Source organism: Phascolarctos cinereus, unplaced genomic scaffold (assembly GCF_003287225.1).
Source record: "Phascolarctos cinereus isolate Bilbo 61053 unplaced genomic scaffold, phaCin_HiC Scaffold_5;HRSCAF=322, whole genome shotgun sequence".
NCBI classification, from domain to species: domain Eukaryota; kingdom Metazoa; phylum Chordata; class Mammalia; order Diprotodontia; family Phascolarctidae; genus Phascolarctos; species Phascolarctos cinereus.
This window is the reverse complement of record NW_027555958.1, coordinates 44,908,931-44,931,186: the sequence shown is the minus strand read 5'-3', so window position 1 is coordinate 44,931,186 and position 22,256 is coordinate 44,908,931. Positions and strand designations below refer to the sequence as shown.

Here is a 22,256-nt window from a genome sequence, read left to right as displayed (position 1 = left end):
CACCCCAGCAAACCAGCAGCAGGCCTTGGGGATGACTGCATTGGTGGGGGGGGGGGCTGCCAGAACTCGCAGCCCACAGAGTAAGAGAGAAAGACAACTGGTTAGAAGGAGATTACATGGGACTCTTTGCTGGCACTGGCAGCTGGACCTTGATGCAATGCCTATACTTTGCTCCAGGTCACAGTCCTAGGACAAGGAGGAGTACTCGCAGTGGCAGGGAGCTCTGTTCATGGTCTCAGGATGGAAGAGAGTGTTTATGGTCCCTCACAGACCAGGTCACAGGCCAAGAGACTAGTGACCACACCTTTTTTCAGATCATAGCACTTTGGAAGAACTGAAAACTTCTAGCTCAAAAAATGCCTGCATGAAAAACCTGAAGCTTGGAACAGTGTCCCCTCCTCCAGGAGCAGAGCCCAACTTTAACATAAAGTCAAAGTCAAGAAATGGACTTAAAAAGTGAACAACAGAAAAAAAAAAGGACTGTATCATAGAGAGTTACTATGGTGACAGGAAAGATCAAAACTCATACTCAAAAGAAGATAACAATGTCAAAACAGCTATATCCAATGCCTTTAAGAAAAAATATAAATTGGTCTCAGACCCAAAAGGAATTCCTGGAAGAGCTCAAAAAGGATTTTAAAAATCAAATAAGAGAGGTAGAGGAAAAATTGAGAAAAGAAATGACAGTAATGTAAGAAAATTATGAAAAAAGAGTCAATGGCTTGGTAAAAGAGTCACAAAAAAACCCAGTGAAGAAAATAGCACCTTAAAAAACAGAATAGGACAAATGACACAAAAATCTACTGAAGAGCAGAACTCCTTAAAAAGCAGAATTGACCAAAAGGAAAAGGAGGTGCAAAAGCTCACTAAAGAAAATAGTTGCTTAAAAATTAGAATCAGTCAAATGGAAGCTAATGACTTCATGAGACATCAAGAAACAATAAAACAAAATCAAAGGAATGGAAAAAAACAGAAGGAAATGTGAACCACCTCATCAGAAAAACAAGTAACCTGGAAAATAGAACCAGGAGAGATAATTTAAGAATTATTGGACTACCTGAAAGCCATGATTAGAAAAAAAGAGCCTAGACATCATGTTTCAAGACATTATTAAGGAAAATTGCCCTGATATCTTAGAACAAGAAGGCAAAATAGAAATTTAAAAAATCCGCTGATCACCTCCTGAAAGAGATTCAAAAATAAAAACTCCCAGAAACATTATAGTCAAATTCTAGAGCTCCTAGGTCAAGGAGAAAATATTACTCACAGCCAAAAAGAAACAATTCAAACACAGAGCCACAGTTAGGATCACACAAGATTTAGCAGCTTCTAGTTAAAGGATCAGAGGGCTTGGAATATGATATTGCAGAGGACAAAGGAGCTAGGATTACAAACAGGAATCACCTACCCAGCAGAATTAGTATAATCTTTGGGAGATGGGGAGTGGGGAGGGAATAGACCTTGAATGAAATAGAGGACTTTTAAGCATGAAAAGACCAGAGCTGAATAGAAAATTTTACTTTCAAATACAAGACTCAAGAGAAGCATAAAAAGGTAAACATGAAAGAGAAATCATAAGGGATTCAATAAGGTTAAACTGTTTACATTCTTACGTGGGAAGATAATGCTTGTAACTCCTAAGAACTTTATCGTTATTAGGATAGTTAGAAGTAATATGCATAGACAGAGGGCAGAAGTGTGAGTCGACTATGGTCGGATGATATGAAAAATAAAATTTGAGAAAGAGAGATACACTGGGAGAAGAGAGAGGTAGAATGAGGTAAATTATCTCACATAAAAGAGGCATGAAAGAACTTTTACAACAGAAGGGAAGATGGGAGGTGGTGGGAAATACTTGAACCTTACTTTCTTCAGAATTGGCTCAAAGAAGGAATAATATACACACTCAGTTGGGCACAGAAATCTATTTTACCCTACAGAGAAGTAGGAAGGGAAAGGAATAAGGGGGGGAGGTGGATGCTTATAGAAGGAGGGTGGATTGGCAGAAGTGGTGGTCAGAAGCAAAACACTTTTCCTTTCAGAAGGCACAAGGTAAAAGGAGAGAGAGAAAAATAAATTAGGGTGAGGATGGGTCATTCCCCAATTAATAAATGGTCAAAAAATAGCACTTGGTCAAAGGGGTATATGGAATGCTAAGGGATTACTAGCACCTCTGGTATGAGGACCTAATGAAGACTTTTTAGGGCTGCTCATCCACCTTTGGTGTCCAATGGGTCACTCAACTTACACCTCCAAGAAGCTGTAGCATGCACAGCAGCCCCAGTAAAACTGTCTTGACAGGTGGCTAAACCAGGTTGAAGGTAATCAACAGGCCTCAAACCCATTGGTAAGTTAAGGGAATGTCTGACACAAGCATGTGAAGATGTCCCCTGCTCCTCAGAAGAATGGGTGGATGGGAACAATTTGTTCCAATGGCCCTGAAGGTAGCTGAAGTAGGCACTGCGGAGTGCTTAGGTCTTGGTCAAACATCAAGGATGCCAAGGTGATCCTCTGCATCCTGGGCCATCACCAGTGGTCTTGATTTTTGAACTGCCCTTGGACTTCAATGACTATGGAAGAGAGAAGCTGACAACTTTATGTAACTCTGCCTTACTTACATCTAATTCATGCTCAAATGAAGACATCACCCTATGATGTCATTAATCCTCTTCAAAAACAAAGGACAAACTAAAAATGGTCAAAAGATATGAACAGGAAGCTTTCAGAAGAAGAAATCAAAGCTATCTACAGTTACATGAAAAAGTGCTCTAAATAACCATGGATTAGAGAAATGCAAATTAAAACAACTCTTAGGTACAACCTCATACCTATCAGATTGGCTAATATGACAGAAACAGAAAATGACAAATGTCGAAGGGGATACAGGAAAATTGGGACACTAATGCACTGTTGGTGGAGTTGTGAACTGATCCAACCATTCTGAAGAGTACTTTGGAACTATGCCCAAAGGGCTATAAAACTGTACATACCCTTTGACCCAGGAAATACCATTACTAGGTCTGTATCCCAAACTGATCAGAAAAAACCAAACAAACAAAACAAGTCAACAAAAGGAAAAGGACCTATGTATACAAAAATATCTACAACAGCTCTTTTGTGGTGCCAAAGAATTGGAAATTGAGGGGATGCCCATCAATTGGGGAGTGGTTGAACAAGTTGGTGTATATGATCGTGATAGAATACTGTTATGCTGTAAGAAATGATGAGCAGGATGATCTCAGAAAAATCTGGAAAGTCTTATATGAACTGATGCAAAGTGAAGTGAACAGAACCAGGAGAACATTGTACACAGTAACAGCAATGTTGTATGATGATCAACTGTGAATGACTTAGCTAGTCTCAGCAATACAGTGATCTAAGACAATTCCAAAAGATTTATCATGAAAAATGCTATTCATCTCCAGAGAAAGAACTGATGGAGTCTCAGTGCTGATCACAGCATGCTTTTTAAAAACTTTCTTTATTTTTCCTGGTTTTTTTTCTTTGTGTTTTCTTTCACAGCATGACTAATATGGAAATATGTTTTGCATGATTGCACATGTACAAGCTATATCAAATTGCCTTCTCAATGAGGGGAAGGGGAGAGAGAGACTGAATTTGGAATTCAAAATTTGAAAAAATGTTAAAATTGTTTTTACATGTAATTGGAAAAAATAAAATATTTAAAAAGATACAACATGAGATATTTACTTTAAAGATATAGTAAATACAAATGCACAGACATTCCCCCCCACCACCAATAACTCAGGCAGAGACCCTCTATCAGTTCAGAATCTACAAAATATTGTTCATCTCAGATTTTGCTGGCCTAGGTCCAAAAGGTCACTGTTGAAGGTCTATCCTTACCTCTTCAAGCATCAATGTTGTGCTGACTCCAAAACTCTGAAATAATAGGACAATGGTGTGTCCTCCTGATCTTTTGAAAGTCATAAGATCAAAATTCCACTCCTTCACTTAGAACAGAAAAGAAAAACTCAGAGGGCAAGGACCAAGTTCAATTTCTTGAGACCGCATGACCTTGATAGAGAGAAGGCCCCAAGGCCTTACAGCAGTATCTCCCACCAGATGATATAAATAAAGGGGCCAATGAAATATCCCAAGAGAATGCTGAAGGGCAAGAGACAAAATCAGCAAAGAGAAATCATCAAGCATTTAAGTGACTGCTATGTGTCTGGCACTGTGCTAAGCACTGGGGGTACAAAGAAAGGCAAAAAAAATGGTCCTTACTTTCAAGGAGTTCACAATCTATTAGGGGAGACAAGATGAAAACAACTACATACAAACAGGATTTATTTTGAATAAACTGGAGATAATTCACATGGAATTAAGGGGGATGGGGGAAGATTTTTTTTTGGTAGAAGGTGAGATTTTATTTGGACCTTGAAGGAAGACAGGGAAGCTTGGAGGCAGAGAGGAGAAAAGGGAGAACTCCAGACATGATGGTCAGCAAATTAAAAAGCCCAGAGATGAGAATGGAATGTCATCTCTAAGGAAAGTCAAGGAGAGCCCAGTGGGCACTAAGTCAGGAAAAAGTTAATTCAAATCCTGCCTCAGACATTTACTAGCTGTGTGGCCTTGGACAAGTCACTTAAATTCTGTTAGACTTAGTTTCTTCATCTATAAAATGGAGATAACAGCATCTACATTCTGGGTTTATTATGAGGGTCAAATGCACTTAGCATAGCGCCTGGCATACAGTATGCATTACATAAATGTTAGTTGTTATGATGATTTCCTTGGATTCCAGAGTATGTGGAGAAGTATAAGGCATAAGAAGTTTGGAAAGGTAGGGGAGGGCAGGCTATAAAAGACTTTGAATGACAAACAGAGGACTTCATATTGATTTGGGGAATGATAGGGAGCCACAAGAGATTGTTGAATTTATAGATATAATCCAAAGTTCCATCAGGAAGAAGGTGATTGGGGGAAGGGTAACATGGTCAGACCTGTGCTTTAGGGAGATCACTTTGGGCTCAAAGTGGAGAATAGACTGGAATGAGGTGAGACTTGAGTCAAAGAACCTGATGGTTCAGCAGGCATCATGGAGATGACATTGGCAGAAGAGAGAAAGGGGCATACATGAGAGATGTTGTAAAGGTAGAATTGACAGGACATCACAACTTATTGAATGTGAGAGGTGAGTGTGAGTTGTTGAGGTTGACACATAAATTGTAAACCTGGATGAATGGAGGAGGTATCCATGAAAGTAATAGGAAAATAAGGAAGAGGGAAGGACTAGGAAGAAAAATAATGAGTTCGGTTTTGGACATGTTGAATCTAAGATGTCTGTTGGACATCCAGCTTGAAATGTCCAATAGGAAGCTGGAGTCACAAGAGAAAGGATAGGTCTGGATAATGAGGTCTGTATAGAGATGATAATTGAATTCAAGGGGGCATTTGGAATACTGGACCAAAGGGATGGGTGAGTCCCCAACTCCAGGTTATGTCAGCCCCATCTCTGGTTCCCACAGGCCAGGTCATTCTGCTGCTGCTTACTTTTCCCCATGTGAGGAATCCTGGTTCCTTTTGCCTTGAGTCTGGAAGAAATGAGTGAAACCACAGACAAGAAAACTTGAGTTTGAGGAAAGCACTGCCCCTAAGTAGTTTTCAATGTAAGAAGACCCCTAGGGTTCTCTGTTTCATACTGTTTGTTCACATTTCTGTTTAAAAGACGAAGATATTTTATTCTCTAAGCCCGAGACCTCCCCGTCTTTATAGTCTTAGAACATTTATGGAAGGTATTGTGCGTTCCTTCATGTGTGAATTAAGGACCTTTTGTATTGAGTTCGAGCAAAGCTGAAATGACTGACTAGCCAAAAAGAGCAAACCTCCTGGTGTGGAGATCCATGGAGATTCAAATTCCAGCCTAATTCTAGACTCGAATAGCTGCATCCCCTAAGGAAAAAACAGCAGTGAGGAAAGCCAGGTCTCATAGATGACTCAGGGAAGAATTTCTTGAATAAAAATTATACTGGATTTTCCTCTTCTCCCTCCTAACCCTCCTGCATCCCCCATATTGACTACCCCCCTCCCGATTCCATGGTACAATCTGATCAATATTAATGCTCAGGACCCTGAATTCCCAAAATCGTCTCTCAAGACCCTCGGCCTCGAAACCAAGCGTGGCGAGCACCCGTGCCCCAGCCTGAAGGAACGTTGAAGGTATTTGTTGGAGGGACTGATACAGCTTTCCCCCACAGTCTCAGAAAAGGTCGTATCTCTTTTGAATGTCAGAGCGAAAAACTGGAAAAATACCAGTCATTTGCGTTGGCCGGGAATCGAACCCGGGTCAACTGCTTGGAAGGCAGCTATGCTCACCACTATACCACCAACGCCCTCTGCTAGAAAACGGTCTTCAGGATCTATTTCAAGATGATAGTTTTCAGAGGCTCCTCCTCTGAAATTTGAATGAGCTTTTTTCTCCCAGGATTCTTTGTGATGTAGAGGGAACAATTCTAACTTTCTCGCTCAGGTTGGAATGAGCATCACCACCACGTTACCCCACCCTATCCCGTCCATTGTCAGTCAGGAGTAATAATTTAGGTGATCACAGGTGCACCTTTCTTTCCATAAGAATTTCTTCTTTGCGGGGCACTTAGCTCCAATGTTTTGTACATATGACATCCATTCCAGTAGGTTGTTAGCCACATCGTTGAATTCTCCCTACAGGGCTCACACCAGCCTTGCATATAATAGGTTCAGAATATGTATCTGTAGAATGGAGTGAATTCGAATATGTGTGAAGCGGGAGAGTGGCAGGGGCCAATATACCTGGGTATACTGCACAGATTTTTGAATGTTTACTTCTCAGGGACAGGATTAACCACTGATGAGACTCTAGAAGCTAACCAAAGTGTTCAATTAGACCTTGAAGAATCTAAAAATGTGTGCATTGGGGCTGTCGGGGATGTGTTGTTGGACATGTGCTTACATATAAGGAGAGCTTGGCCTGGACCTGGAATTTCCCTATTCCAGGCTCAGTGACTCATTGAGAAAAACCTTAGGATAGCAGCTGCTGCCCAGTCTTTTGTTTCTGACCCCACAAATACCCAGTGATCTGAGCCATCCTGAATCCTTCTAGTATTGGTGAGAGAAACTGGACATAAGGCAAGAGCCATTCCAGTAATGACTGGTTTTCAGGCCAAATAACAAACTGGTTGTGATGCCCAAGCACCCTGAGGAAGCTCTAGGAGACTTTTCCTTGGCATGTGTAGCTGGAGAAATACCTTAAGTCTGACAGTCTGGAAAATTTTTTTAAAAAAGGAATTTTAAGTTGTCAAGTGTAAGGAAAACTAGCTCAGTTCTTAGCACCATTCAAATTTCCTTACAATCAGTCAGTTAACAAACATTTATTAAGTGCTTACTGCATGCCAAGCATGTTGCTAAATGCTGGGGCTACAAAGAAAGGCAAGACCACTGAACTTACATTCAGATCTGTTACTCTTTACATGCAAGATACCTAAGAAAAGAAGATGGGAGGAGGGGACCAGAAAAAACACCCAGAAGTTAGAATTTGAGCTGAGTCTGGAAAGAACACAGAGAAGCTAGGAGTACAGCTGAAGACAGAGAACATTCTAGACTAGGGCAAACAGGCAGTGCAAATACATAGTGTAGGAGGATAGAATGTCCTGCGTGAATGACAAGGAGGTCACTTTATTTGGGTCGCAAGAGTTCATAGTGGGGAGTGATGTGTAAGAAGACTGGAAAGGGAAGAAGGGGGTGGGGGTGGGGGAACCTTCCATCCTGAAAGACAGCAAGTATTGAAGAAGGTCTCAGGACCCAGAAAAGGTTGTGGAATTGAAGAAATATGGGAGTTAGGTATATTCTTGGCCTCCTTTTCTCTGCAATCTCTCAGTCACTAAAATGGCTTCGACCTAAATCTGTTCAAATGATTCATGTATCAGCCTTCATTTTCTCTCAAGGCTCCAGATCTGCATTTCCCAAACTCCTGAAGCTTGGGACAGTACATTCTCCACATCGGAAGCAGACCTCTACCTTAATAAAGAGTTTGTAACTCAAGTAATTGGCTGGGATCATGAGCAAACCTGGAAAGAAGTGTCAGACCATAAAATCTTTTTTTGGTAACAAAGATCAAAACATACAACCAGAAGACAACAAAGTCAAAGCTCCTACATCCAAAGCCTCCAAGAAAAATATGAATCAGTCCCAGCCTTGGAAGAGCTCAAAAAGGAGTTTGACAAGCAAGTAAGAGAAGTAGAAGAAAAACTGGGAACAGATCTGCATTTCCAACTGCCAACAGAACATCAGCACTTTGATATCCTACAAAGAAATCAAATTTAACACATTCAAGAAATCCAAAATCTTTCCCTAAAATATGCTTCTTCTGATGTCTCTTTCTATTTATGTCAGCATCATTCCCACAGCCTTCCTTTGCTTAAAAAAAGAAGAAAAGGATTAAAACCTTGTGGTTTTGATTGGATTAGGATCTGAACCCCTTAAAGGAAAAAAACATGTCTTTGGATCTGGACCCCAAAAAGGGGTCCCCTTGACTTTCCCACATGGTCAAGTCTCTAGTATTTGCGTGAGACTATAATCCACTCAGATGATCTTTCATTGTGGCTACCAGCTACACCCAATCTCCCAATTCAGTTCTGTTACCTCCAGGGCTACTTCCCACCCTCAATCCTATCTAGACTCCTTTCTCCCCTGGCCATGTGGTCCAGGTCCCAAGGCACTGTGTTATCTCGAAGTCACCCTAGTTTACTGGCCACTACCACCCAGATCCTCCCTAGACCCCTCCTCCCAGTCAGCTCAGGCTACTTGGCCACTCCTAGATCCCTCCCACAGTCTTTCTGTATATGAAATCCATCTTGGATGCCATTAAGGTCCTCAGATTCTTAAAATCTGGCCAATGGCTCAGGTTCACTAGGAATATCGCTCTCTCCACTCAGTGTTCTAATAAACTTTGTCTTTGGCTAAAAGAAGGCTTGGGTCCAAGCCATTTGGCCAGGACCTTTGTCACTATTTTGAGGTCCCAGCACCCCTAAACCTCAACAGTTTTGTATATGCCTCTTCCATATTCTTTGTTTCCTATATTCAGGCACTGACCAAGTCTGGTGGATTCCACCTCAAAACACCTCTCATATAAATTCTCTTTTCTTTATATTTTTACTGACACTGTTGGAATGCAAGTCCTCATTAGCAATTGCCTGTATTATTTCCTTAGTCCTAACAAGTCTTCCTCCCACTAGTTGCTTCCTCTTCCAATCTACCCTTCCTAAGATCTCTTTTCTGCATAGATCTGATTGTGTTGCTTCTTTGCGGTTGTTAACAGGATATTGTTAACAGGATTTTTCTGAGCCAGTCTGTAACCTGAGAATGACCCAAAACAGCAGGCCAGAGACAAAGTGCCAGTAATCAGGTAGCTGCTTAATTAATTAGTTTCATTATGAGGAACAGATTTGCAAATCGAGAATTCTCCTGATCAGAATCCCACCTAGCTGAAGTGAAGACAGAGATTATATACATAAATCACAATGGGAAGAGACAATCGTTTCCAGGGCCAGAGTGGTTTCCCATGACAGACCCACAAATGGAAGAGAATATAATAATTCTGGAGTCCTGTGGGAGCAAGTCCTTGTGGGTCTTTATTTAGTGGGTCACAGGACCAGAGTTCTGTAATGGGAACAGGTTCTACAGTCTTTGATTCGCTTCACTTCAGATACCAAGGCAGAAGGAGGCCAGTGATTGTGAGCTTGGTCGAGGTTTCATTGAGCAGTTCAAACTGCGTTGTGAGTCTGACTCATGGGCTGGAAAAGGCAGCTCTTGAAAAAGCTAAACTATTCATTGCATGTATCATATAGATTAATATGAAAATTATAAATTCCTTTCTTACTGCTCAAACATCTTCTGTGAATATTGACTATAAAATGAAGAAAAAACTCGTTTGCCTAGGGTTCAAGACCCTCCACCAATACACAAGCTTTTTATTCAAGCGCTAACTTTGTTACAAACTGTAGGGATACAAAGGGAGGGAAATGAAACGTGCGCCTTTCAGAAGTTTACATTCTATCAGAGAAAAAAACTGGTAGACACAAAGTAGATACAAAATATGTACTTAGTAAATTCAAAGTAATTCGAGGGTAGGCTCTACTGACAAAGGGAATCAACAAAGGTCTCATGTAGGAGATAGTCCTTGAGCTTTAATGGGAGCTAAGGATTATGAGAGGTTGGAGGTATGGGATGTATTCCTGCAACTGGGGGCAGTCTTGCAAAAGGATTATGATGTATCATTTCCTTTAACTGGTAGAAAAGCAAAATGTATACTTGGGGGGTATAACTTCAGGGAAGATAAGTACTTGTCTTACTCATATTCACACAGCTTCTAAGAGTTTGGAATCTAGGTCTTCTAACACCAAGGCCAGCCAGTATTCTTTCCACTCGCCTATCCTGTGTTTCACAATGCTATTTGTTCCAGTAAATTAATATACCAAGGGCAAGTGATGCTGAGGAAGGGGGGGGAAAAGGCTTCCAATTTAATTCTTTCAAAGAATAGTAAATGGAAAGTCGTCAGAATTCGGACTTGGGTAAGGAGGAAAACAACTACACGTAGTCGGCAGGATTCGAACCTGCGCGGGGAGACCCCAATGGATTTCTAGTCCATCGCCTTAACCACTCGGCCACGACTACTCTCTGAAGGTAATTGCCCTGTTTTCATATATCATCATTGACAAATTGTAAAAATGATGCTTTCCTATTGTAGTTGTTCAATCTTATTGTGAAATTCACTATTGCATCACAAAGACCAAAACTGATGGGGGGGAAAAATGAATCATCCCTAACAATCCAACCCGGAGAGCTACGCTTTCTAACAGTTACGATCTTTTCTCATAGACTGCAGCAGACTTTGCCTTGACAAATGTGAAACAAAAGGAAAAAGCCGGTTAGCATCGGACCCTTGGGTGCATACTCGGCTGCAGTGAAGGCAGAAAGATCCAACCAGCGAGAATGGAATTCCACCCCTGGCTACTTGGTGTAGACAGCTCCCTAGGTTGAGCTGAGAAGCTCCCGCTGCTCCTCCAGCTCCTGTATTCATTCAGTGCAGGCCAGCTGCAAAGGCCCGGCCAGAAACGTCAGCTCCTTGGAAAATTCGTCCGTGGCTGGCGCATTTCACCCGAGTAATAAGCTCGAATTTTTTTCGAGCGAAATTCTTATATTAAGTCAATAAACACAAGCTGTTTGAGGTCCGTGGAACTGCTTCGTTTTTGTACTTCCTCGTACCCCCAATACCTCCCAGTGTCTGGCCAATAGTAGGCTCTTAACAGATGCTTGGTGAGTTGAATTGGATTGAATTCACTGTCACTCTTTTGCCTTATGTCATCTTTAAAAAAAAATGCGAGTCATTTATGTATTTTAAGTTACATCATTTACATTTTCTAATTTCTCCCAGAGTCATCCCTGATAAAAATAAATAATAAAAAGATCCGCAAAACTAACCAACATATTGAAAAAGTCTGCCAAGCGCATTGCCTAGCCTCTGCAACAGAAAGGGTAGGAACCTTCTTATATTCCCTGTGAGAGAGGTAAAGATTTATAGAGGCTACTGGACTAAGCCCTGGGGATACACAGAGGAATGAAAGAAAGGAAGAAAGGAAGGAAGAAAGGAAGAAAGGAAGAAGGAAAGAAAGAAAGAAAGAAAGAAAGAAAGAAAGAAAGAAAGAAAGAAAGAAAGAAAGAAAGAAAGAAAGAAAGAAAGAAAGAAAGAAAGAGAGAGAGAAAGAGAGAAAGAAAGAAGAGAGAGAGAGAGAGAGAGAGAGAGAGAGAGAGAGAGAGAGAAAGGAAGGGAGGGAGGAAAAAAGAAAAGGAAAGGAAGAAAAAGAAAGGAAGGAAGGGAAACAAAGGGGAAAAAGTAAGGAAGGAAGGGCCAAAAGACTCTCTCTACCCTAAAGGAATTTAGGAGAAACAACATGTAAATAACTTGGTATAGAAGATATATATAGTGAGGATAGATAACAGTCTGAGAAGGGGATGCATTAGCAGCCAGAGGGAGGGGAAAGGCCTTTTTTATATCCCCAGAGCTTAGCCTAGTGCCTGGCACATAAGTAATCACTTGTTTACTGACTGATTGACTCCATGTATGTTACCCTATGTCATGGGGGAGGGGGACTTGGCAGGGATTTTTTGAGCAGCACAAGGGAGTTTGGAGAGGTATAGCAACACCTGCCAGGACCAGGAAAGGCTTCATTAAGAAGGTGATATTTGAAATAGATCAACAAGAAGAAAGCCAGGGATGGTGAACCCATGGTAAAGTAGATTGGAGACAGAGCCTGTGTTAGGGAAAGCAAATAGAGCAGTGTAGCTTAAATCACACAGTTTAAGGAGGGAAATAAAGTATAAGAAGATTGGAAAGATAGGAAGGGATCAAGTTGTGAAGAACTTTAAAGCTCAAAAAGAGATGTTAATATTGCATCATCAAGGCAATACAGAGACACTGGGATTTGTTGAGCAGCAAAGGTGACAAGATCAGACCTTAGCTTCAGGAAAATCACTTTGGCAACTATACGGAGGATGGACTAGTGTAGAAGGATACCTGGGTCTGAGAGAGCAAATCAAAGGCTATTGCACTAAGACTGAGGAGCTAAAGATAACACCAAACAGACTGGAAGGATGGTGATGTGTTTGACAGTTTTAAAATATGTAATAGATGCCTCACTCCCTTTCACACTGAGCCAATCTGAAGCTGAGAGTGCATGTTGAGTGCAATAGGGCACTGGTCAACAAGCATAATGATGTATTTACCAAACGGATTTTGGATCACGCATAGATCTTCTGTAACTGGTTCCAGTCTGATAATCAGGTGGTGAATAAGAATTGTCTTGGATTAGCTGAGGGTGTGTAGCCAGAACTAGGAGTGCATTTCAAAAGGTATTAGTAAACTTAATCCTTTTTTCCTTGGTTTGACCTCTTATATTCTGATAAGAGACAATTCTTTGAGGACAGAAGCTTTGGGACCTCATCATCTGCAGTAGACATATGACTGATGAATATGGGCCTCAGTACTTTGCCTTATTCTTTCATTTCAGGTAGAGATTGCAGGCTATGACCCTGTAAGTTTTGAAAGATCAGAAGAGTGAGCCACTACCCAAGGTTCCAAAGTGGAGTTAGCATTTGGGCCAACCAGGATTTGAGGCCTAAGTGATAAGAACCAACTTTTGAGACCCAGCCCACTGGAAGTAGAGACAAAGGCTCATCCAGCAGTAATGCCTCCTTTGGACAACTGCATTTGGATGTGAGCTTGGTAAGAAATATGCTAGTCCAAAACTGAATTAAGTCAAAGCCCATTCTCCCCAGGAACTGAAGTAGTGCAGGTAAGGGTGTGACCTCTAGGTTTTGGGAAGTGGAATGTTTGTACTTCTGTTCTTGCTAAATCATCAAAGTGAATACACTTTTGTCAAAGTTAATTGATGTTAATTGGTTAAATGGAACTAAGGCTGATCACAAGCAGCTAACAGTGGAGGGAACCCAGAATGGGGGCTTGATCCAGTAGAATTAGAGGAATGTAATCTCAGTCCCTTAAGGACACCTTTAAAATGCTGAGTTTAAGATTGAACCGGCTTTGCTTGAGGAGACCAAAGAAAAAAAGTGGGTTTCAGGACTAGGGACAGGAATGTGATAGAGCCTGCTCATTCTCGCTTGTGAGCCAATTCTTAAATTTTTAGTATGAGCATTTCAACTCCAGAAATCAATAAATTATTCATATCAAGTCTTGATTTATGGTTTTGTTAATTGTCTAAACTTAAGTCATGGAAAAATATTAGTAACATAGATTAAATTTACACACAAAATCTCCACCCACTACCCAAACAAGTCTCCACCCACCACTATCCCTTACCCCCTTAACTGGGGGTGGGCTTACATTCTGACTGGGAGGTGGGGCTTACATTCTAAGCTCAAAAGTTTCTTCCTATCCCCTTAACTGGGAGGTGGGGCTTACATTCCAGGCACGAAATTCAAAGACAAGGGAAGAGGCGGGAAGCCAAGGGCAAATGGCTCAGGTTGGGGGTGGGGCAAGGCTTATTCTTTCTGTTAAATGCTTAAAAACAGGGTCTGAGTGGGGGAGGATTTTGAAAGTAATAATCAAGAATTATTGACAGTTTGAGGAGGCTTCACCTCTGAGAGTTCATCTCTCACAATTCCCCCTTCTCATTTCTTACAATTTGAAGCCTCCTCACAAACATTACACCTCACAGATACAGAGGCCCAAAGGTAATGATAAATTGTCCATTTAAAGCTTCAGAAGTTTCTTCTCATACTGCTGTCTGACACTCTGGGCATCATCTAGTGATGTCTTCTTGTCTATGTGCTGTTCAAACAGTGTCCAGAGGACTCTCACTCTCCTCCTACAGAGATCCTCCTTCTTGTATCCACTCTCCTACAAGATTGATCTCAACACAATTTTAAATTGCCTTGCCAATAACCAGGGCAAATAATGAAAATTAACTCAACCCCTAGGTCTTTACCATTACCAGACCAAAATTGGAACTTTGTCCAATTGTCATGTTTCAGGATGCTCAAATTAAAAAAATTAGAACCTAGTCTTACACATTCTGCATTACTTCTAGTTTTATACCTTACATTAGTTCATTTTTCATTCCTATTCATATTCCCCATCAGGAGGATGAGATTCCACTAAGGAATAACACACTCCAATACACAGTAGTTAATTTAAAACCAGTACATATCAAATAACAAAACAATCTCGACTTCTAGTCATGTACAAATAAATAATCCTTAATTAAAATAGATGCTTCTTTCAAGGCATTTACAAGATAAGCCATAAGCTATTCTTCTTTTAACATTAATTGTAATGAACTGAGATAACTTTAACATTAATTAAGTATTGACTAAGTAACAGAACAATATCCTCATTCCACAATCTCCTGGCTTAATTATCCCCTAATGATGGGGTAAGGTCCAAGTAGACTCCTGCCCCCTGCCCCAGAAAGAATGTGGTTCTCATTTGTCTAAGGGCCCCAGCTCTCCATCTTCCTTTGAAAGCCCTGGCCTCACTTTTTGATCTTATTCAGATGCCTTTCAAACTTCTCCCTTCATTATATATTCCCATTGTCTATTCAATCTCTCAGACATTCCAATCAGAATTCTCTCCTAGACCCCTTTCTCAGCCCCTCCTCTGGTCAAAATTACTTTAGTGTATGTAAGATCCAGAGACTTTCTCATGCCAACTCTTCCTTATGGGCATCACCTGGCCTATATGTTTATTTCTAACAAACTTCCCCCCTGGCTGAAAAGACCTGGGCTGAATTTCTTCAGGAGGGACCCTTGTGCTGTGACCTTGGAGGCCCAGCACCCCCAAACCTCCAGACCTCATCATAACCATTATGAGAAATTAAAGGATCCTGACTTATACAGGAATATGCTTAATTCTGAAATTCTAGGCCAAATAACTCAATCTTTTGTATCTTACTATAATAACCTCAGATGTTCCTGCATCAATCTATTGCTTAGTAGATTCAATATTTATGCTTACAAATTCATGAATATAGGAATTTGCCATGAAAGAACATAACTAAAGGGAATAATGCTTCCCTAGATTCATGTGAACTCCAGGCAGAAGTTATATAATAACCAACTGCATTGAGCCAGGTTTAAAGTCTGCCAGGTGTCAAAGTAGGGAAATTGAGTCAGGAGAATCCTACCTCAGCCATGCAGGAAAGTAGGTTCTCCCGACCTTCCCATGAGAACACCTTCTTGCAGCTCATAGGTGCAGCTCACAAACCTCTTTGCAGGTTGCTGATGTCATGGGTCAGTAGCTCAATCAGTTCTTTGTTAACCATACCTGGAGTTAGACTCAAAATAATAATTCATTAACAGATTCCAAGGTCTTAGATAGCAAATTCCCCTCATCAGAGTTTCAGGTGTGACTATAGTCTCACATTAATTAGGGAGCATCTTCAAAGTGAGCTCTAAGTAGCTTGCATAACTTCCTACACATGTTATGGTTCCTAATAACATCCAAAGTAAACTCAAATTTCCATTAAGATCATAAGTTGCTACTCTAAATAGATTTGCCTTTCTGTTTCTCAAGCTTATCCATCCCTCTCTAACCATCCCTAATCTGAAAGAATGAGAGACTTTCAGGACTTGAATCTTATACATATAAGTTCAAATAGTAATTTTAGCTCTTTCTAGACCATGGAATGAATTCAGATCAAAACAGTAAGATCCTTCCTACTTATGGTTTATTACAGGAATTTAGATGCTTTAGTATTAATCACTAGCTTTAGATCTCTGACACTGCTCCCATTGAGACTGTTTCTCTAAAAGCACCCAGTTAAGTCCAGTCCAAGACTACAACAAACCCAGGAACAAAACTCTAAGTTCATAGTAGGTTTGGACATAATTTTCTTGCAAATAGAAATTTAGTAGGCTCTCTAAAAAGAGTATCAAAGATTTCAAAACTTTTTTTTGTAATAGTATCTTTTCTCAAAAACAGCTTACAATTTTCTAATTACCATAAAATTCCTAGTTACCTAAATTCTCTAGTGAAAAGGTGTCTGTGTGAGAATTATGAGATTTTACAAAATCGGGTTTTGGTTTGTTTGGTTTTTTTTGCATAATTATCAAGTTTCTCTTCACACACAAATTACCTTTACCAGTGCTGGGCTTAAACAATAACTCCAAATAGCTTAGTTAACAATTTCAAGCTTCATAAGTGAAAGCCAGATAATCCCAGCCAAAACTTCCCTTTAAACAGAGACAAAACTTGGAAGTTCTCATTTCTTAAATTACAATACTTAAAAGGAAATGTTACAAAACAGGACCATATAGAATGCCTCAACAGCCCCAATTCATTCCTTTTTCTCTCTTCTCTGAAGGCACAATTCTTAATTTAACATTCTGGGTTATAAAATAAATTGCCCTTCCAACAACGTAACTAATACAATTGCTTACTAGATTCCATCACATTCAGAAATACGTAAGCAGTATATTAAAAACTTAAAACAGACCCAATAAAGACCTTTCTTTCTTTCTGAATTCTTTCAGCAGGTCCAGTCTCATGGGGCCACTCCCACCCCACTAGACTGGCTTTTCTTTATTATCTATGATAGCCCATCATTGTCTTTTTACTGGTCCGATATTCTCGGGCCACATCCTGATTCAACCTCAATGACACTCCCAATCAGGAATTTGATGGCTGGCAGCCTGGATTTCCCCCAGGCCCACTAGTCCCTGCCTTAAGAGTCTGGCCCACATGGCCCATCCCCCAACAATCCCAATAGCTAGCCTAAAGAAGGCCTGGGTTGAAAAACATATATGTATACATGTGTGTATATATATACATATATATATATATATATATGTTATATATATATATATATATGTTATATATGTATGTTATATATATATATATGTATATATGTATGTATGTATATATATTTCCAATTTCTGATTGAGGCCCTAATATGAGAGAATACCTCATTAACTCCAAATCCATATCAATAAGTTTTTTTAAGATAAAATATGTTTGTATCACAGGACATATAAAATTATTCCCAAAATTGTAATAAACTTTGAAATAACCCATTATCAATTTAGATGACTGCACTCCCAGTCACTTTGACCAGAGAATAATTCATCTCATCATTAATATGTTGAAACTATAACTTTAAACCACCATTTTTTTAATATTAGTCAAGATTTTACATGAAAATCTCCTATTATAGTTTTATAATTAAATATACTTCACTAGGTATTTAACAAGTTTTAAATTATCTCATCTTTATCACTAAAAGACCCATTCAAGAGTTACCTAAACACCATTTCTACCTCACAGTGGTTCCTCAAATTTTACAATCTAAGAGTTTTAGAAATACAATTTAGAAACATAGTAATAACTTAAACAATAAACTTCAGATAACATCAGTCGAATTTCCAGATCATCACAAGTAGAAATTATTGATCTTATTATTCTTAGTACTTTTAACAATTACATTAACTAATAATGCCACATCTCATAACAACCATTTTTTTAACAGTAAACTTAAATCCAATTAGATCCAAATTTATAATCATTAATAGTGAACAATTAAAAATATTTTTGTTTTAAATCCAGTGCTCTTGGTCCTTTAAAAAGAAATATCCTCCACAAATTTATATATTCCCTTGAAGAGAGACATGTGGTGACAATTCCTGCTCTAAATCCTCCTTTTCTTTCCTACTTCCTTAAGGGAACTAAGAAAAAAGTCCCCTCTGCTTCTTAGAGGCTTATCAGATGGAACCTCCCTCCTAAAAATCTCAGGGCTTCAGCAATTTGAACAGGACATAACCCTCTATAGATAATTGAATAGAGCCCTCCCTCTCTCTTCCTGGACTGCTTTTACAACTTTACTATGCATTCTGAACAATTCACTGGTCTTACAAAAAAATTTTTTTTTATTCCAAAAGTTTCCAAATCTTTTACTCTCAAACCATCTATTCACTCTCATTCACACCACAGACACAAACAGGAACACAAAACAGACATACAACAAATTGCTGCAGAGTCCTCACATCGTACTGAATCTTTTTTTTTTATCTTTCCCTTTTTATTTTGGTAGTTCATTCCAATTTTGAAGTCTACTCCCTGAAAGACTATCTTCCGAAATATCAAATGGCAGCTTCTGGTTTACTGCTTTAGACTGTGGTTTGCCCATAATTCTCTTACCTATAGGCAATACACAAATGAATTTGGTCGAGAGGGATTGCTCACCTCTCTGAGTCAGTGACTCAACAATTAAATTAACCAACAGAAGAGGTTGCCCTCTCCCCTACAGTCACCCGAATGCTCTCTCAGTGTCCCCGGAATTTAGTCGGGCAGGGTCACCCCCAGCCCCAAGTCAGAGACTTAGAAATTAGTTAATTTAGCTGAGGGTTGTCGCCTGCCCTCCAAGTCAGGAACCTACCAATAAAAGGGACATTTGAGAGCCACTTTTGTCGGGCTGCATGCATACAACTCACGTGACTGATCCGATTCTTCACTCTATTTCAGTCTATTCTTAGGGGCTGGCCAACTTCACAATCTCATAGCTGCCCTGCCTTTGTTTTCCCCCTAGAGCATCTCTCTTTGAGACCGTACCCAAACAGAGGGAGGCTCCCTTAGTCTGGTCTGAGGGTTGCCGGAGAAATCTCCAAGGGCACCCTGACCCCCAGGGTCCAGACAGTAGTCCCCCTCACAGGTGGGTGAAATCTCGGTGGGGCTCCAAAGCTGTGTGGCACAGCGACCCTAACCCAAATTAAACTCAGAGACTTCTCAAGGTGGAAAGCAAAGGTTACCTTTATTACAATCTCTCGAGATGGCTGTCTGCTCCTTCGATACACATGGAGAGAGAGAGACTGCTTCACAGGGGCCACCTTATAAAAGCAAATCTCTGCCCACTACCCAAACAAATCTCCACCCACCACTATCCCTTACCCCCTTAACTGGGGGTGGGCTTACATTCTAAGCTCAAAAGTTTCTTCCTATCCCCTTAACTGGGAGGTGGGGCTTACATTCCAGGCATGAAATTCAAAGACAAGGAAAGAGGCAGGAAGCCAAGGGCAAACAGCTCAGGTTGGGGGTGGGGCAAGGCTCATTCTTTCTGTTAAGTACTTAAAAGCAGGGTCTGAGTGGGGGAGGATTTTGAAAGTAATAATCAAGAATTAGTGACCTTTTGAGGAGGCTTCACCTCTGAGAGTTCATCTCTCACACAAAGAAAAAGGTTGTAAAGAGAAAAGAGATGAGGGCCCAGGACAGAGTCTTGAAGAACACTCAGAGTCAGTGGGCATGACATGAGTGATGAATCAATGAAGAAGGCTGCACAAGAGAGGTCAGACTGGTTAAAAGGACAGGGGTAAGAAACCATCAGCCTCAAGCACCACGTGGCTCTCTAGGTCCTCAAGTGTAGCCCTTTGGCTGAATCCAAACTTCACAGAACGACCCTTAGGAGGAAAACCAAGAGAAAGCAGTGTCCAAAAAAACAGAGTGAAGAGAGTACCCAAAATGAGAGGCTGGTCAACATTGTCATTCTCAGTAGAGAGGTCAAGAAAGATGAAGACTCAGAAAAGCCCAGTTGATTTGGCCATTAGGACATTGCTGATAACTTTGGAGAGAGAGTTTTAATTAAATGACAAGGTCAGAAGCCAGAATTCAGAGAGTTAAGAAGAAAATGAGAGGAGATAAAGTAGATACAAGGACTGCAGACTTCTTTTTAAAGGAATTTGTATGAGAAAGGATGGAGAGATAGAGTACTTAGTAAAATTAAGTTTCCGTAAGAATTTTGTTTGTTTTTTGTCTTTTAGAATATGGGGAACTTGGAACTGCTTTGTTGGGAAGGGATCAGCTTAAAGGGAGAGATTAAAGATTAGTGGGGGAAGAAGGATTATAAAGGGACCAATCTGATGAAGTACACATTAGGGAGGATTGAAGGGATTGCTTTGCTACAATGAGAGTTCTATTAAAATTAGATTGTGTAAATTTGTAGTGGATCCAGTTAGTACAGATACAGGACTTTTTCTAGTTGAATAGGAGCAAAGGAGACACATGATGGGAGTACTCTAGAGTCAGAGATTGTCGTCAAGAGGATGATGGGGCAAGAAATTTGAGAGCAAATGAGAGTAAAGAGTGAGAAGCAGGTAGTCAGAACAGGGGAGATGACCAGGCAAAATGGTGATGAATGGAAAGACTTTAGAGCACAGTGGGGCTGAACTACAGGTTTGGGAGAAAATGGGCATAGGGAGTGATGGGATTCAGGAAATTGTGATAGGATAAAAGAACTTGCAAGTTCTAGATCATTGAAGCAGAGCACTTGTGACTGATGCAGTGTTCCTGCCCTTCAGAGAGGGTTATTGTAGGCCTGGTTCTTATTGGTATCCCTGCTTTGGTCCTGCTGTATCTCCTTCTCTGGTTCCTCTTCCTCTTCAGCTTTCCACTCTTTTCTGTACACTACATTCCTTGCAGAACCTCTCAATTAAGTGTTCTAAGTGCTTCTATTACGTGTGATATATTTGTAAGAAAGTGAGTAGCAGAGCAAGAAAACCCATGTTTGAGTCTTGGTCATAACACAAGTGACATCAATTCTTTGAACATTTATTTCATAATATGTAGAAGGTGGGTAACAATACTTGTGATTTCACATAAAATACCTGTCAGTCATGAATGGCTTCTTTTATTTATTGGCTGTCATAGCAACAATGACATATAAGTGCTATGTAATTGTTTCTATTTCTAATCCAAAATAGTGACAGTGTTTCCTGGCATGCTCTATATGGGAGTGAGATAATCCCATCAAATGTAAATTTGTACATATAAATGAAACCATTCAAATCATTGTTGAGTGGGTATCTAATGCCCACTCTTAAAATCTGAATGATGAGTTAGCTGCTGCATTGCATAATTTAAATTGGTTTTAATTTAACTCCCATTTATTTCATCCCACCAAATGTAAATGTCTATCAATTCTTTAAAAAAAAAAACCTTTGAAAAAAAGACTTTCATTCTTATGAGTTTTTGTTAACCTAACCTACCATTCATTCATTCTTCTATTTCCCTGCAGTCCTGGGAGAATTTTCAATAGAGAAGAGGGAATAGGTGGAGACCATACCTTATCATACATAAATGGGTTAACTTTTTTGTCAATTCATTCTAGGGGTATTGACCATGGTATAGACTCTATGGATTTTTCAGTTTATCATTATACATAATTATGCCAGTATGTGGTCTCACCACTGCTATGTTATCTTCTAGACCACCTACTCAGTAGTAGCTTTTGCCCCACTTGTAGTTGTTCTTTGTCCTTCTTTTTTTAAAGAGGACTGATGACATCACAGAGTGATGTCTTGACTTGCTTGTGAACTGGAAGAATTGCACAAAGTCATTAGCCTCACTCTCTTCCAGAGTCATCACAGTCCAGTGGCAAGACAAAAGTCAAGATGACTGGTGATGGTCCAGGGTACAGTGAATGACTTTGGCATCTTTGGTGCCTGACCAAACTCTAAGCATTCCTCAGTGCCTGCTTCAGCCACCTTCACGGCCATTGGAAGAATTTGTTCTCATCCCCCCATTTGGCCAGGAAAGTCTTCATATGCTTGGGGTAGCTGTCCCCTTAACTCACCGACAGATTTGGGGCATGTTGGTCAACCTCAATCTGTCAGTTACCCTCAATGGCTTGTAAACCTGTCTAAGGAAGCAGGATTGCCAATGGCTGCTTACCTGCTCCAGGGAAGTTAAAGCCTTAAAT

General features: G+C 40.2%; 2 non-coding genes across 2 annotated transcripts; both read right to left on the bottom strand.

The window, feature by feature from the left end:
• Window positions 1-6,284: 6,284 nt before the first annotated feature.
• On the bottom strand, window positions 6,285-6,356 carry TRNAG-UCC (transfer RNA glycine (anticodon UCC)). Its single transcript has one exon. It is a non-coding gene; the product is annotated as a tRNA-Gly (tRNA).
• Window positions 6,357-10,589: 4,233 nt separating this feature from the next.
• Window positions 10,590-10,671, bottom strand: TRNAS-AGA (transfer RNA serine (anticodon AGA)). Its single transcript has one exon. It is a non-coding gene; the product is annotated as a tRNA-Ser (tRNA).
• Window positions 10,672-22,256: the final 11,585 nt, after the last annotated feature.